Below are 11,239 nucleotides of genomic sequence, written 5' to 3' on the forward strand. Positions count from 1 at the left end.
TCAGTCAGGCAGATATAAAGTGATAATGGTGTTTTCGAATATTAAATAATAAAATAGGGATAGAAATACTTATGTAATTCATTGGTAGACGCCCTTTTGCGTCGTCAATTCTTGGCCAAAGTATGGACTATTATATATTTCTGGAAAGCCCTGGATGTCTACTTTCCAACGCAATTGGAATCGCGCCATTTCAAGTTCTGTAGCTCCAGAAAATTCATTTTGAGTGCAGGGAGGTCAGAATCCAACAGCATCAGCAGTCCTTTTTCAACCTCTGAATCTGATTTTTGCTCAAGTCCCTCAATTTCAGCCAGAAAATACCTGAAATCACAGAAAAACACACAAACTCATAGTAAAGTCCAGAAATGTGAATTTAACATAAAAACTAAGGAAAATATCCCTAAAAGTAACTAGATCCTACTAAAAACATACTAAAAACAATGCCAAAAAGCGTATAAATTATCCGCTCATCACAACACCAAACTTAAATTGTTGCTTGTCCCCAAGCAACTGAAAATCAAATAGGATAAAAAGAAGAGAATATATTATAAATTCCAAAGTATCAATGAAACATAGCTTCAATCAAATGAGCGGGACTTATAGCTTTTTGCCTCTTTAATAGTTTTGGCATCTCACTTTATCCATTGAGGTTTAGAATGATTGGCATCTATAGGAACTCAGAGTTCAGATAGTGTTATTGATTCTCCTAGTTCAGTATGATGATTCTTGAACACAGCTTCTTTATGAGTCTTGGCCGTGGCCCTAAGCACTTTGTTTTCCAGTGTTACCACCAGATACATAAATGCCACAGACACATAATTGGGTGAACCTTTTCAGATTGTGACTCAGCTTTGCTAAAGTCCCCAACTAGAGGTGTCCAGGGTTCTTAAGCACGCTCTTTTTTTGCTTTGGACCTTGACTTTAACCGCTCAGTCTCAAGTTTTCACTTGACACCTACACGCCACAAGCACATGGTTAGGGACAACTTGGTTTAGCCGCTTAGACCAGGATTTTATTCCTTTAGGCCCTCCTATCCACTGATGCTCAAAGCCTTGGGATCCTTTTTATTTGCCCTTGCCTTTTGATTTTAAGGGTTATTGGCTTTTTCTACTTGCTTTTTCTTTTTCTTTCTATTTTTTTTTCTTTTTTTTTTCGCTGTTTTTTTTTTCTGCAAGCTTTGTTCTTTGCTGCTTTTTCTTGCTTCAAGAATCATTTTTATGATTTTTCAGATTATCAAATAACATGTCTCCTAGTCATCATTCTTTCAAGAGCCAACATATTTAACATTCTTAAACAACAACTTCAAAAGACATATGCACTGTTCAAGCATATATTCAGAAAACAAGAAGCATTGTCACCACATCAATATAATTAAACTAAGTTCAAGGATAAATTCGAAACTCATGTACTTCTTGTTCTTTTGAATTAAAACATTTTTCATTTAAGAGAGGTGATGGATTCGTAGGACATTCCTATCTTTAAGACAAAGTTACTAACTACTAATGATCATGTAATGAAGACACAAACATAGATAAGCACATAACATAGAAAATGAAAAACAGAAGAAATAAGAACAAGGAATGAATCCACCTTAGTAATGGTGGCGTTTCCTTCTTGAGGAACCAATGATGTCCTTGAGCTCTTCTATGTCTCTTCCTTGTCTTTGTTGCTCCTCCTTCATTGCTTTTAGATCTTCTCTGATTTCATGAAGGATGATGGAGTGCTCTTGATGTTCCACCCTTAGTTGCTTCCAATAATTGTGTGGAAGAAAATGTATCCCCTAAGGCATCTCAGGGATCTCTTGATTTGCAGTCAAATGTTCTACCACTGAGCTATAGACCCTTGATGGAAGCTTTTGTCTTCCCTTTCCTCTTTCTAGAGGCTTCTCTGGCCTTAGGTGCCATCAATGGGTATGGAAAAAAAACAAAAAAGCTATGCTTTTTACCACACCAAGCTTAGAATGTTGCTCGCCCTCGAGCAAAAGAAGAAAGAATAGAAGAAGAAGAAGAAGAAGATATGGAGGAGATGGATGGGAGTGTGTATTCGGCAATATGGGTGGGATTGGATGGGAGAGAGATGTTGAATTTTTGAAGGTAGTGGGTGTGTGGATGTGAGTGGTAAATGGAAAATAGAAGGGATGATCAAGAATGGAAAGAGAAATGATGAGGTAGGTGGGGATCCTGTGGGGTTCACAAATCCTGAGGTGTCAAGGCATTTACATCCATGCACCAATTTAGGCATGTAAAATGCCCTTGCACACAACTCTGGGCGTTCAGCGCCAGGTTGGTGCCCATTTTGGGCGTTCAACGCCCATTTGCTGCCATTTCTGGCGTTGAACGCCAGAACCATGCTTGTTCTGGGCGTTCAGCGCCAGGATGCTCCCATTCTGGGCGTTCAGCGCCAGAACTATGCTCTATTCTGGCGTTTGAATGCCAGACAGATGCTCCTCCAGGGTGTGATTTTTCTTCTGCTGTTTTTGATTCCGTTTTTGATTTTTTTGTTTATTTTGTGACTCCACATGATCATGAACCTAAGAAAACACGAAAAACAATAAAAATAAGAATTAGATAAACATTGGGTTGCCTCCCAACAAGCGCTTCTTTAATGTCAATAGCTTGACAGTGGGCTCTCATGGAGCCTCACAGATGTGCAGAGCTTTGTTGAGACTCTCCAACACCAAACTTAGAGTTTGGATATGGGAGTTCAACACCAAACTTAGAGTTTGGTTGCGGCCTCCCAACACCAAACTTAGAGTTTGACTGTGGGGGCTCTGGTTGACTCTGCTTTGAGAGAAGCTTTTCAAGCTTCCTCTCCATGGTTGCAGAGGGAGATCCTTGAGTTTTGAATACAAGGGAGTTCTCATTCCATTGAAGGACTATTTCACCTCTGTCAACATCAATCACAGCTCTTGTTGTGGCCAGGAAAGGTCTTCCTAGGATGATGTCTTGCTGTGGGGTGATCTTTTTTTTTTTTTCAATATGCAGAATGCAATGAATGTTATGCACAATTCCAGGTTCAATCAAAATTCAAAAACAGACTAAAAGGGAAAAGGAACGATCATACCATGGTGGGTTGTCTCCCACCTAGCACTTTTAGTTAAAGTCCTTAAGTTGGACATTTGATGAGCTTCCTGTTATGGTGGCTTGTGCTTGAATTCATCTAGGAATCTCCACCAATGTTTGGAATGCCAACAGCCTCTGGGGTCTCAAACAAGGCACGTAAAGCCCTTGAGCAGTTTTAAACAGGTTCTCAGGCTTCCGGGGTGTTGAATGTCAGAACAGATTCCAGGATCCCAAACATTACTTTTACACCCGTTTGTGTCTTGATCTGCATTTTTTCAGCCGGGTGATAAGTAATCGGGATTCTCACTGTAGTGACCAAACAGCTTCCGAGATCCATACAATTGAGCTTGGCACCAATCCTTGCGCCTCAAATTAAAGTGTGAAACCTCATTGAATCTTGCATACTAACTCTGAGTGCGAGTCATTTCCATTTTGCTCTTAAAGCCGCAAAGAGCTCTAAGCTGGCCATCTGTTTCAAGTAAACCATATTCAAGTAGAAAAGTAAAGATAAAAGCTAAGGATCTTACCCACTTGAAGTTTGTATTGGGTGGTAATGGCTTTGGGGTAGGTGTTTCCAGTGGTTTTGCAAGCTCTACTCCCTTGTGGTCTTCTGTAAATTTTTCCACTTCCTAGCAAACTTTCTCAATTTCAACCATGTGATGATCGAAGTCCTCGATTTCTTCCTTAACATCACTCAAGTCATAAGTTGGAGGTTGAAAAAAATCTACCTCAGCATCATCTTCGTATTCACTTGGGGAAGATTCTTCTATCTCAAAGAATTCACTTGCGGATGCAAGTTCATTACTAAGAGAATTTGACTTGTGATTATCATCATCAAGGAAACTTGCGTCTTGGGTTATTCTGTCTAGTTCTTCATAAAATACCCACTTTGGGGGTCGTGCACTATCCTCCTTGGCATCAATGGTAACGTCCTTGACGGAATTTTCCACAATTCTGGATTTCCACGGAGGTTCAGCGTCTCCTAAGTCTTCAATCAACTCTTCTTCTTCTTGGATAATTTGGGCTTCCTCCAATTGTTCCAGAACAAAGTCATGCTCCTTACTGTCCACTGGAGTTTCCAGTGTCTCCTTCATGCTACGTTCTTCATTAGATTCTCCACATGAAGTCAGGAGGATTCCTTGAGTGCTCGAACGTCTAGAAGATAATTGATTTATTGCTTGCTCCAGTTGATGAAGAGTTGCGTGAAATTGATCTACTGTTTCCTTGAAGCGAGCTTGTGATTCTTGAGGTGATGGATATGGACATGGTACATAAGGAAGTGGTGGTTCTTGGGATTAATTGGATTGGAATTGGGGTGAATAAGGAACATACGGTGGTGAATAGTGAAAAGGAGCTTGTGAGTGTGGTGGTTCAAAGCTATGTTGAGAGGGTGGTCTATGAGCACAAGGTGGGGCTTGTTGGTAACTACCAAGGGGTCCATCATATCTATCAGCTTGGTATGCTTGTAGAATGGTCCTTATCCATGATATCTTGAAAGGTGTTGTTGCCTAAAGGGTTGATCAGATCCTCTTGGCTCCATCCATTTTCGATTGCTTTGACCATGATGCATAGTCCCGTTATAGCTTCCACTCCTTTCAACAAATTTAGAACCAAACTCAAAGCGAGAGGGGTGAGAACTCATAGTAGCTAATAGAAGTAAAAAGGGAAAACAAAAACAAATAAACAAGTAAAAGAAAAATATTTACAATAACCAATAATAAGGCACACGCTTGCAATTCCCCGGCAACGGCGCCATTTTGAAAGAGCAAAACTCTCGCGCGATCTAGAATTTTCACAAATAAATTCGCGTTGTAAGTATAGCTTCTAGACCGACAAGAATTCCTTTCTTACAAAAGTTTGGTTGTCACAAGTAGCAAAACCCAATAAAATTTTATAACCAAAGTATTTAAACCTCGGGTCGTCTTCTCAAGGAATTGCAGGGAAGTGTTCTTATTATTGGTCATGAGTTTTGTAAATTGGGGGTTTTTGAAATAAGGAGCAAGTAATTTAAATGACAAGAAAAATAAATTAATAATAATAAAATCTCTTGGCAAGGTATAAGAATTTGGAATTTCTATCCTAGTTATCCTTATCATATGTGATGAGAATTGGGTTTTAATCCCACTTAGTTAAGTCAAGTGGACTAATTAGCTTGATCCTCAAGTCCTAGTCAATCCCTATGGGAAGACTAGCTTTAGAGCGATCTAGATCAATTAGTAATCTGCCAATTTCAACCACTGCTGAGTTTGACAACTCAAGTGTTACCAATTACTTAACCAAAGTCAAAAGGAAGAAAATATCTAAATTAAATTAAAAGTATCCATATAAATAAAGCAAAACAAAGTCAAATCTGAAATACCTCAAAATATATTAAATATAAAACCAATCTAAACAATAAGAGTTCATAAACCAAATTGAGAAAATAAATAAAAAGAACATTAAACCTGGAAATTGAGAAGGAATAGTCCTAAATCGTTTAAGAGGAATCCTAATCCTAAATCCTAAGAGAGAGGAGAGAACCTCTCTCTCTAAAAACTACATCTAAATTATGAAAAGTGAATAATGGAAGATCTCTTCTGAATGGATGCATTCCCCCACTTTATAGCCTCTAGTATATGTTTCTGGACTTGGATCTGGGCCAAAAAGGGTTTCAGAAATCGCTGGGAGCGTTTTCTGCAGTTTCTGCACGTGGCGTCTGTCATGCGTGCGCGTGGGTCACGCGTTCGCGTCATCTGGAGTTTTTCCTGGTCACGCGTACGCGTCAGTTACGTGTCCGCGTCGTATGCGTTCTGCTCAAGTCACGCGTCCACGTCGTCCATGCGTTCGCGTCGATTGTGTTTTGCGCCAGGCACGCGGTCGCGTCGTCCATGCGTTCGCGTCGCTGCCTTCTCTTCAAAACTCTATTTTTATGCTTTCCTTCCATTTTTGTATGTTTCCTTTCTGCCCTCTAAGCCATTCCTGCCCTATGAAACCTGAAAATACTTAACACACAAATCACGACATCGAATGGTAATAAGGGATAGTTAATTTTAATATTAATAAAGCATAGGAAACATGTTTTCATAAATCTCATAAAATGAGGAAGGAATGGTAAAACCATGCTATTTATATGAATAAGTGGGTGAAGACTTGATAAAAACACTTAATTTCAGTACAAGATGTATCATAAAATAGGGGTTTATCAGTTTTTCACCAAAATTATTTCATATATGTATGTATGATGTGATGGATGCAAATTTTCAAAATTTTTCTAGTTCTTTTCCTAATTTTCAACAGGCAAAAAGTAACATGAACAATTAGGACAAAATTGAACTAGGCACTATACTATTCACATCATCCAATCACAATTTCTATCTATAAAATATATACTAAGAAAAGGATCACACTTAAGCGTTGCACGGTCCTCTGTGCATGAACACGATCCGGGGAGAATGTCTTTCAAGAGCTTCCTCCACCTTTGGTTGGCAGATGTGGGGGCTTGGGTTGTGTGGAGATTGCCAAGTCTAATGAATTCTCATCATCTTTGTCCACGGTGTCTTCATCCTCTCCCGGCTCCTTGCCTTGACGTCTCATCCTCAAAGAGAATGGAGAAAGTATAATTAGAACTCATAGGCAAGTAGCATAAGAAGGTAAAGGAGAGAGCAAATAAGCATCTAATTGAGGAAGTTTGCATAGTAGTGTGGAATACACACAACGGCCGGTTAAAGTGGCATCCACACAATCAAAAAGTAAGAATGAGTCCTCAATTAAATGGCCTAAGATGCAACTAAAAGATGAGAATCAATTAAAACACAAGCAAACTTAGGCAATTACAACAAGAGTGAATTGAATGTGAAAATTATTGGATAATGAAGTTGTGCAAGTGAAAGAGCAAAATTGATATAAAATAGCACAACAAGCAATAACCAATGCAATGATGAAGAGAAATTACCTATTCATTCTTAAGAATAATCAAATAATCACATAGGAAGGTTCTTGCTACAAAAAGTGACAAGTCTTGATAAGAATCAAGTCAAGTCAACTCAAACAAATGCAAAGCATTAACAAGGAGCAAATACCTTGTGATGTGATTATGTTGACTTAAAAACCATGATGAACAAGCAATTCCATTCAATTCACTAAATTCAATATGTACTTGTTAAGAATTTCACCAAACAAGAAATTAGATATCAATGTCCATATTCATTTGGTGTTAGCAACTCAAAGCAACAAACAACAAGTACATTATTAAAATATAACCATTCAAAGGTGCACAATTCTTGATTAGAATGCCAAACAAAGATATAGTCTAACACATATGGTAGCTACAACACATGCATTAAACAAAATGTTCATTCAGGCATTATGTTAAACACATGGAGTGCAGTGCACATATTCATCAATTCAAGCAAAAATTCAAACATCAATAACCCATAAATGAAAAAGTGAACACTTGCAATGCAACAAACAAACAGATAGTTAAGCAAACTTAAGCTAAATAACCAAAATTAAATAAAGAAACCAAAAATTAAGCAAGCAACTAAACATAACAAAGAAGATTAAAACAAGAAAATTAAAAAGATGAAGAATAGAAAAGAGAGGAATAGGCAACAGTGGCACTTGTGTTAGCCACTGCGAAGCTCACAGCGGTAGTGCTTTGCCAGAGAGGAGAAGAATAAGAGAAGAAAAAGAAAGAAGAAATAAAAGAAAGAAAGAAAAAAAAGAAGAAAGAAAGAAATAGAGAAGAGAGAAAGGACCTGTGCGGACACACAAAGTTGTGTGCGGACGCACAGAAGGAAGAGAGGGGAGTATGCGCGCGCACAGAGGCATGCGAGCACTGCGAGCAGAAGATGTATCGCAACCTGTGCGGACCCACAGAATGGATAAAGAGATTGTGTTCACACGCACAAGGGGTGCGTGTGCTGCGACCAGGGGGTTGCCAAGGGCTTTGCGGGCGCACATCTCTATGCGCGCGCACAGATGCCCCCCTTTTTTAGAAAAGGGAGGTGTGCGGGCACACACAGGATGTGCGGACGCACAGAAGGAGAGAGAGGGGGTAGTGTTCCCACGCACAAGCTGTGCGCGTGTTGGGAACAGAGGGAGTGTTTAAGGGTGTGCGTGCGCACGTAGCTGTGCGAACACACAGGAACTGAAAAACAGGGGAACTGTGCGGACGCACAAGGCTGTGCGTACGCACAGGTCTCTGTTCTTGCAACAAAAATTTTGCCTCTAAGGCATCAAACCTGGCATCTGAAGCAGGTTTTCAAGTCCCAAATCATCATAAAACTACCAAAAACACATTATTTCACTAAAATTACCTAAAAAACATCAAAATAAATCCAACCAACCAAGCAAAAACAACCAATTTATTCATGAAATTAAAGCTAAAAGAGAGAAAGTTAGAAGGATATTACCATGGTGGGGTGTCTCCCACCTAGCACTTTGGTTTTAAGTCCTCAAGTTGGACTTTTGAGTGAAGCTTGTGTCATGATGTCTTATGCTTCCACTCATCCTTGAGTTGCCACCCATGTTTGTTCTTCAAAAATCCCTCGGGATCCCAAACGAAGTGCATTAAGTTCTCAAGCAACCTCAATCAAGAATTTGGAATCCGAAATTGTTAGTTGTAGAGTTGTATGCCCGGATCCCACACTTTGGTTTCTCTATCATCCTCTTGTTGACTTTCACTTGTACCATTGGATGAACAACCTTTCCAAGCACCTTTGATGCACCCACTTGAGTGTTGGACTCCTCCAAATTGGACCTTGCACCATTTATGCCTTGAATTACTTTGACAACCAACACCTATTCCTTCACTATTTAACACTCCAAGGAGCACCTTAAGTTGGTGGTCCATCTCCAAGAGAGCATATTGGTATGGGCCTATGAAGCTCATGGAGGAAATTGTCACCCATTCAAATTGCCCTAGGGTTGGAGTCACTCTTGTAAATTCTTGCATGTATGCCTACACTTCTTGGATGATCATCTCTTCCTCACCATCCTTTTCAAGCTCTTCCATATCCCTTTCAAACTCAAGAGTGGAAGGCTCTTCGAGATCATTGAGAGGGTTGACCAAGGTGGACAAAAAATCATTGATGATGCAATCCACTTCTTGATCAAACTCCCTCAATTCTCCATTTACCTCTTCCGGTTCACAAGCTTTACCTTCCTCCTCTTGTTGCGATTCTTGCCTTAGCTCCTCTTCCTTTCCTTGAGGCTCCATGTTCCCCTCCTCTCTACACTTCTTACTTGATCCTCCACCTTCTCCAAAGGAAATGTCTTGAGTGGTTGAGCGTAGGGAGGCCAAGCGGTTCACCGCTTCGGCTATGGTAGCAATAAACTCCCTTTGTGTCCTTCGGAACCCTTCTTGCTCCTGGAGAAAAGCATCAGTTGGAGAGACCTGTCCACTTGTACATCTTAGCATGCACCGAGGACGGTGCAATCTTTAAGTGAGCAATTAAGCAAAAATGGGACAAAATGCCCCAAAGTAAGTGGTGAAAGCAATGCATATGTACTGTACTTGAAATTAGAATGCATGAATATGTGAAAAACATGGTTAATGGACAGTTAGGTTTTGTATTTTGATTACATGGATTGTTTAAAGTTAGGTGGAAAGTTTAAGTTAATTAAGGATTCAGATTTTAGTCCACTTGGCCAAATACAATCCTACCTTGACCTAACCCCATTACAACCCTTAAAAGACCTCTTGATATGTGTATCTGTGCATTAAATTTATGTTGATTGTTAGATGAAGAGCAAGCCTTAGAAAGCAAGGTTAGTAGAGAATTGAGAGAATCGAACCTAAAACACTTGAGTGATTAGAGTGCATACACTTCCAGTGAGGGTTCGATGCTCGATTCTTTGTTCCTGGCTTTCATGAGCTATTTTCTTCTTGCAAGTTTACTTGTACTTCATTTTTGTGATTTGAATTAGTGAAATCCAGTTTATATTTGTTCTTAAAAGATTTATTTACTTTTAACCAAGTAGATAGAAACATTTTGCATGTAGTTACATTCATATAGATAGGATTGCATTTCATACATTTTACTATTTCCCTTCACTCTTTTAGTTCTCTTAAGCTTAGCATGAGGACATGCTAATGTTTAAGTGTGGGGAGGTTGATAAACCACTATTTCATGGTTTATCTTATGCTCGATTGAGTGATTTTTATCAACTCTTTACCCACTTATTCATACTATTTGCATGTTTTATATTTTCCTTCCTGATTTTGTGCTATGATTGAAAACATGCTTCTTTGATCTTATATTTGCTAATTATTAATCCTCTCTTATTACCATTCGATGCTTTGATATGTGTGTTAAGTGATTTCAGAGTTTATAGGGCAGGAATGGCTTAGAGGATGGAAAGGAAGCATGCAAAAATGGAAGAAATACAAGAAGTTGAAGGAACTGCAAAGCTGTCAGCCTGACCTCTTCGCACTCAAACGGCTATAACTTTAGCTACAGAGGTCCAAATGATGTGGTTTCAGTTGCGTTGGAAAGCTAACGTCCGGAACTTCGATTTGATATATAATCTGCCATAGTTTCTATGACTATAAGTGACGCGAACGCGTGGTCTACGCGGACACGTCGCAGTGGCGAAAAAACCAGCGTGTTTGAATTCGAAACCAGCGAATTTTGGGTTGTTTCTAACCCAGTTCTCGGCCCAGTAAACACAGATTAGAGGATGTAAAGTGGGAGAATGCATCCATTCACAATCACCAGCTCATAATTCATAATTTTCAATTTTAGATGTAGTTTTTAGAGAGAGAGAGACTTTATTTTATGATAAAAGTATTAATGTAATTTTATACTATTATGATTTTCTTTCTTCTCACTTTTCTTTTCATCCAAACAAAGAAAATTTTTCTCTCTATTTTCTTTACATCTATTTTCTATTCATCCAAACAACATACAAATAACTCAATTTTTCCTTCCATTTTCTTTCCTCTTATTTTCTTTCCTTTCATTTTCTTTGCAACATCCAAACAAAGTGTTAATGATTTTGAAAACAACTTTGCAAGCTGATATTGAACCAATTTAGATAAACAACTTAATTAATTTTTTAAAAAAAAATAAAATATAAAAATTTATATTAAAAGTATCTTATAAATAAATTATTTTGTGTTGGAATTTTTATTATAGAAGTACTTATTTTAAAGTTGTTTTAAATTTTTAATAAATAGGAATGATAAAATCGTTTTT

The sequence above is a fragment of the Arachis ipaensis genome, chromosome B06 (assembly GCF_000816755.2).
Source record: "Arachis ipaensis cultivar K30076 chromosome B06, Araip1.1, whole genome shotgun sequence".
NCBI lineage: Eukaryota > Viridiplantae > Streptophyta > Magnoliopsida > Fabales > Fabaceae > Arachis > Arachis ipaensis.